Source organism: Oryx dammah, unplaced genomic scaffold (assembly GCF_014754425.2).
Source record: "Oryx dammah isolate SB20612 unplaced genomic scaffold, SCBI_Odam_1.1 HiC_scaffold_284, whole genome shotgun sequence".
Lineage (NCBI taxonomy): Eukaryota > Metazoa > Chordata > Mammalia > Artiodactyla > Bovidae > Oryx > Oryx dammah.
The window spans coordinates 3312-9943 of record NW_024070451.1 but is presented as its reverse complement, the minus strand read 5'-3'; the positions used below and the strand labels follow the sequence as shown (position 1 = coordinate 9943).

General features: G+C 50.6%; 1 pseudogene; it reads right to left on the bottom strand.

Moving 5' to 3' along the window:
• Positions 1-1125: 1125 nt before the first annotated feature.
• On the bottom strand, positions 1126-6087 carry LOC120859226 (annotated as a pseudogene).
• Positions 6088-6632: the final 545 nt, after the last annotated feature.

The following is a 6632-nucleotide window of genomic DNA, read 5'->3' as shown; positions in this document are numbered from 1 at the left end:
CCTATGCAAAGGCCCCACCCGGTCACTTGTTGGAGGGTTAATCTGGCGTTTCCTTTCTGCTGCCATTGGCAAGCTGCATGGTTTTGGGTTGGACTGTAACTTCCTGGGACAGCTATACCTTCATAATAGGAGGGTTTGATGTCATAACATAACCAGCAACTGCTAGTCAGATCCAGGCGTGTGGAATTTAGACCCCTATAGGAGCTGATTATCATATTAAATAATGGGTCCTGCTCGTCTTTAATGCTAAGTCCTGCATGGCTAACTGGAGGGGAGTTGCTTGTGTTAGTAATGTAGGGCCCGGGAGGTGTTTGGGTGGGTTCTTGGGTGGGGGTGTGTGCAGGCTGAATGGGGGCATGGGTAGGCTCTCGTGGCACTAGAATTGAATTGGGCCCTATGCCCCGAGTTGGACCAATCTGTATGGGTCCTACTTGTAACCTGACAGTGAACAGCAACCCACTGTTATATCCTGACTGATATAACCGTAGGCCCCAGGATTGTCTGGCTTTCCAACCAGGGAACATCTTCCCTTCAGTTGAGAATTTGAGCCTTACCGGGTTGCAAAGAAAATTTATACAAGGCCCGGTTATGAGGGACCCCCTTCTATGTCTCCCAGTTAGCCCAGCGGGCCCTGGAACACGACCCAAGGTAATCAAGTCCCCTCTAGTAGGGGGCTCCTAATGGACTGTCCCCGTTGACTCGCATCCCCAGCTGGTGCAATAAAACTCATTAGCCCCCCTGCATTTATTGACGGTCGCCCGGTCCCATCTTCTTCCGGGGCACACATAGAAGGATGTTTTCTGCAAGCTTGCCCATTGGATGAAGTGGCTGCACCCAGGCCCTGAGTTAGTGGGGGGTCGAGTATTACACCTATTAATGACAGCCCCACATTCAGGCTTGCTGGGCGTCTTTACCTCCCAATCGCGATGTCCCATGATCCCGCGGCCAAAAGACAGAGGTTGAACTCCAAGTCCGGCCACCAGGTGTTTTGGGGATGAATGGCCGAGGTGGAGTTAATTACTTCTCCAGTAGTTGCACTCAGAATCATCCAAGTCAGGTTCATTGGTTGATGAGGGTTAGCGCTGACTGTCCCGGGGTCCAGGAAGGTGGCTATTATCAGAAGAGTCAGGTTGATCCGTCCGAGACCTGCTGCTGGGCGAGTTTCAGTTTTAAGGGATTGGAGGGATGCAGTATCGGCTTCCATTCTCTTTGTTCTTCGGGGGTGGCCCGCCGTGCGTGGCTGCAGTGTATCCAGGGTCCAATTCCATCCACCTTGAGGGCAGTAGGGGTGGTAAGGAGAACAACATAAGGGCCCTTTCATCTTGGTTCCAAGGTCTTTGACTGATGTCTCTTGACCCAAACCCAATCCCCCGGTCCTATATCATGGGACGGGATCGTCTCTTCATTCTGGTTCTCATAAATTTTCCCTATTAGTGACTAGATATGTTTATGCACCTTACTCAAAGCTAGCATTTCCTGTTGGAAGGCACGTAACAAAAGAGGTGGTTTACTCTTTCCTTCAGACACTGGACAAATGGGAGGTGGACTTCCATATACAATTTCAAAGGGAGTCAGACCTAGTTTATAGGGGGTATTGCATGCCCGAAAAAGCGTGAAGGGAAGGAGGGTCACCCAGTCCCCGCCAGTCTCAATTGCCAGTTTTGTCAAAGTTTCTTTTAGGGTCCGATTCATTCTTTTTACCTGTCCTGAGCTCTGGGGACTGTACTCACAATGTAACTTCCATTTGGTCCCCAGGGCTGAGGCCAGTCCCTGCACAATTTTACTCACAAATGCAGGTCCATTGTCAGAGCCAATAGATACCGGCAGCCCAAACCTAGGTATAATCTCTTCTAGGAGTTTCTTAGCCACCACTACCACTGTCTCCTTTTTAGTGGGGTAAGCTTCTACCCATCCGGAAAACGTATCAACCAAAACTAAGAGGTAACGGTACCCATACTTGCCTGGCCTTACCTCAGTGAAATCTATTTCCCAATGATGTCCTGGCCTTTCCCCCCGATATCTTACACCTGTGTGCTGTCCTTTTCCCGGTCTCATCATCTGACAGGCCTTGCAGGAGCTGACTATATCCTGGATGGTTTTCTTCTGTTGGGGAAACCGCAACTGCGCTGTTTGTAGGAGTGTCAAAGTCTTTTTTTCTCCCAAATGGGTGGTTTGATGTAAATGGGTACAGAGATGCCTGCCCAGGTTGGCAGGAAGCAACAGGTTGTCATCTTGGTCCCGATACCATCCGTTTTTGCCAGCAGGACGGGTGGTATTATCTTGCACCCAGCTCAAATCAGAGGGGGAGTACATGGGGCTTGGGGGAAGCATTCCCATCCCCGGCGGTGGCAATCCCACAGTCAGTATATGGGCCTCGTGTTCTCCAGCAGCTGCCTCATGGGCTGCTGCATCAGCAGCACGGTTGCCTCGGGCCCTGGCACCCTCTCCTTTCTGGTGTCCTGGGACATGCACTATGGACACTGCCTGGGGCAAGTAGACCGCTGCCAAGAGTCTGCGAATCTCAGGCACATTTTTAATTTCTTTTCCCTCCGCCGTCAAGAGCCCCCGCTCTTTATATATGGGGCCTTGAATGTGCACAGTGCCGAATGCATATCGGCTGTCAGTGTAAATAGTGACTCTTTTTCCTTTTGCCCTCTCTAGTGCTTGTATCATAGCTATCAGTTCTGCTTTTTGGGCTGATGTTCCAGGGGGCAAGGCCTCAGCCCAGATGATCCTTCCAGTGTCATCTACTATGGCTGCCCCCGCTTTTTTCTGTCCCTCCTTTATATAACTGCTCCCATCCGTGAACCATACCAGCTCACTGTTTTTTAATGGCAAGTCGCTGAGGTCTTTTCATATGGCGGTTACCTCAGCTAACACCTCAACACAGTCATGGAGGGGCCTGTCCTCCTCCGGGATGGGTAGCAAAGTGGCAGGGTTCAGAAAACAAGATGTTTGAAAGTGTATCTGGGGAGCATCCAGCAGCAGGGCCTGGTAATGGGTTAAGCGAGCATTAGAAATCCACTTACCCGGTGGCTGTTTGAGGATTCCCTCTATGGCATGAGGAGTGTAGACCAGGAGACACTGTCCATAAGTCAGCTTGTCAGCATCATGGACAAGGAGAGCAGTGGCCGTAATGATACAGAGACAGGGTGGCCATCCCGCAGCTACCAGATCCAGTCGTTTAGAGAGATATGCCACAGGCCGTCTCCATGGTCCCCATTGCTGCGTCAGGACTCCCTTCCCTACTCCCTGCTTTTCATCCACAAACAGTTGAAACGGCTTAGCCGGGTCGGGGAGAGCAAGGGCTGGGGCTTCCAGTAATGCCTGTTGAAGTTCCTGAAATGCCCGCCTCATTGGCTCAGTCCAAGTCCAGTCTCTATTTTCTCTGCTTCTTTCATATAGAGGTCGGGCCTTTTCAGCAAACCCCATGATCCATAGCCTGCAGTACCCAACAGTCCCTAAAAACTCTCTCACATGCCGGGGAGTTGTTGGCTCAGGGATCCGTAGAATAGTCTCTTTCATAGCCTGAGTCAACCATCTTTGTCCCTGTTTTATTTTATATCCCAAATAAATGACTTCCTGTCTAGCAATTTGGGCCTTCTTCGCACTTGCCAGGTACCCCAATGTCCCCAAAGTCTGGAGGAGATCGCCTCTGGCCTTTAGGCATACCTCCTTAGTCGTAGCAGCCAGCATTAGGTCATCTACATACTGCAACAGAACGACTTCGGGGTGACTGGTTCGATACTCACAGAGATCTTCACCTAGAGCCTCATTGAACAATGTTGGCGAGTTTTTGAACCCCTGTGGGAGGCGAGTCCAGGTCAGCTGCCCCACAGTTTGGCCGCCCTCATCAGCCCATTCAAAAGTGAAGATTTCCTGGCTCTGGGGTGCCAAAGGCAAGCTGAAAAAGGCATCTTTCAAGTCTAAAATTGTATACCAGACATAGTCTCGTGGCAAGCGGCTCAGGAGGGTGTATGGGTTAGGGACAGTGGGATGAATGTCACTCACCCATTTGTTGACTTCACGAAGATCTTGGACTGGTCTAAAGTCTGTTCCCCCGGGCTTTTTCACAGGCAACAGGGGAGTATTCCATGGGGACCGGCACTTTTTGAGAATTCCTGCCTTTAGGAGGTGCTGGATGTGTGGCATAATTCCTTGCCGGGCCTCCTGGCTCATGGGATACTGTTTCACCCTCACAGGAATTGCATTTGCTTTTAATTCAACAACAATGGGGGGTCTTTGTTTAGCCAGCCCTACTCCCGCTATCTCTGCCCAGGCCAGAGGGTATTTCTGAAGCCACTGTTGCATAGCAGGATCCACCGCTGCAGGGGGTTTTGGTGAATCTAGTCTGTATTTATCTCTCAGTGCCAGGGATAACACATGAATTGGTTGTCCAAGCCCGTCTGTGACTGATATCCCCCGAGTCAAAGTGAATTTGTGCATTGACTTTGGCCAATAGATCTCTTCCTAATAAAGGGGCCAGACATTCCGGAATCACCAGAAATGAGTGGGACACCCTTTGGGCTCCCAGGTCTACTTTTCGTTTAGTAGTCCAGTAATATCTCTTTGTCCTGGTGGCTCCCTGGACCAAGCTAGTCTTTTTGGACATCGGCCCAAATTTCTGGTTGAGAACTGAGTATTGGGCTCCTGTATCCACCATGAAGCAGACCGGTTTCTCCTCCACATTAATAGTTACCCAGGACTCAGGGAGAGGTGCTGGGCCCTGACCCCCCTAATCACTATCTTCTCCTGCATATAAGACGTGGGACCCTGAGGAAGATTCTTCCTTTTTTACAGTCTTTTTCTTCAGATCTCTCTTGGGACACTCATTTTTCCAGTGTCCCTGCTCTTTGCAGTAAGTGCATTGGTCTCTTTTTAGGGTGGGTCTAGCTGGTTTTTCCTTTTCTCCCGACCGGGTGTCTTTAGTTCTCGGGGCTTCAGGCCCTTTTCTCATCCCCGCAAAAAGGATCTGAGCCAGCTCTTTCTGATTTCTCCGGTTTTCTTCAGCCCTATATTCGCTTTCCTCCCATCTATCTGCTCCTCATATTTTCTTTCTTCCCGTCGAATCCAGTCCTCCCTCTCCTCAGGGGTCTCTCTGTTATTAAACACTTTCTCAGCTGCCCTTACCAGATCTTGTATTGACAGTTCCCCCAGCCCTTCTATCTTCTGTAACTTTCTCCTGATATCTGGAGCTGCCTGGTTCACGAAAGCTAACAGAACTGCTGTGCATGACTCATCAACCTGGGGGTCCACGGGTGTATACTACCTAAAGGCTTCTATTAACCTTTCTAAAAAGGCTGCCGGGCCCTCATTTGGTTCCTGTCTTATCAAACTTACTTTTGACAAATTCGTGGGTTTCCTGGCAGCTGCCCTGAGGCCGGCCATGAGAGTCTGGCAGTACCTTTGCAGACGCTCCCTGCCTTCCGCCCTTTTAAAATCCCAGTTCGGCCGCATGGAAGGGAACCCTTCCTCCACTAGGTGGGGCTGCATGGTCGGTCTCCCATCCACTCCGGGAACATGTTTCCGTGCTTCCAACAGGATTTGCTCCCGTTCCTCCGTGGTGAAAAGCACCTGTAACAGCTGCTGACAATCATCCCAAGTAGGATTGTGAGTAAACAGAATAGTGTCTAAAAGATCAATGAGGCCTTGGGGCTTTTCAGAAAAAGAGGGGTTTTGAGCTTTCCAGTTATATAAGTCGCTGGTAGAGAAAGGCCAATACTGATAATTCTGTTCACCGTCAGGATTTGCCGGCCCCACCCGCACAGGAAGCGCTCGAACGGTGGAGGAAGGGGCCTCTCAGCTCCCGTAGTTGGACGAGTCTCCGCCCCCTCAGGTCCTTCCGCGAGTTCCCTGGGCTGGCCCCACCTCCCGCTGCAGAGCCGAGGGTTCTGAGTTCCCCCTTTGTTCTCCGGATGACACCTGAGGTACCTGCGGGAGCAAGGGTGGCAAGATATATGGGGGAGGCGTGATTTCAGTGTCCAAATCAATCAGGCTAGGATATAAAGAAGATTCCTGGAGTATCGGTTTCTTCTGGCTCTCCCGTGCCTCCCGGTCTTCTTCCTTAGAGGCTTCCACGACCAGGACCTGTGAAACAGAAGCACTGGGGGGGTTGTGAATAAAGGGTTTCAGCCAAACTGGAGGGTCTTTTACTAAATTTTCCCAGACCAGGATGTAAGGAGCTTGGTCCGGATGGCCCTGAGGGTCAGGAGCCATTATTTTTTCTTTAACAGCCTGGATGACCGGCAGCCCGAAAGTTCCCTCCGGCGGCCAGCTGACCTGGAATGTCGGCCACTCAGATGAACATAGGGTTTTTAGCTTGCTCTTCTTTACTAGCAGGGACAGATTCTGAGCCTTGGACTTAAAATCAGAAAAATGGTCAGTCATTACAGATAGTGGTGTAGAATAATTTTGACCCATGACGGCAACACCCACAATAAACACACACAAAAAAAACACGGCGCCGGCACACAAAGACAAGCTACAGACAGTAGACGAACAAATATCGGCCGAAAACACCGAACTAGGTCTATCCCGGGTTGCTGTTGTCCTGTTCCCCAAAGTTACCTTACTGAAGGGCGTCCACTGCCCACCAGACTCAGGATCGGGAGAAACGCTTTCCCCAGTTCCTT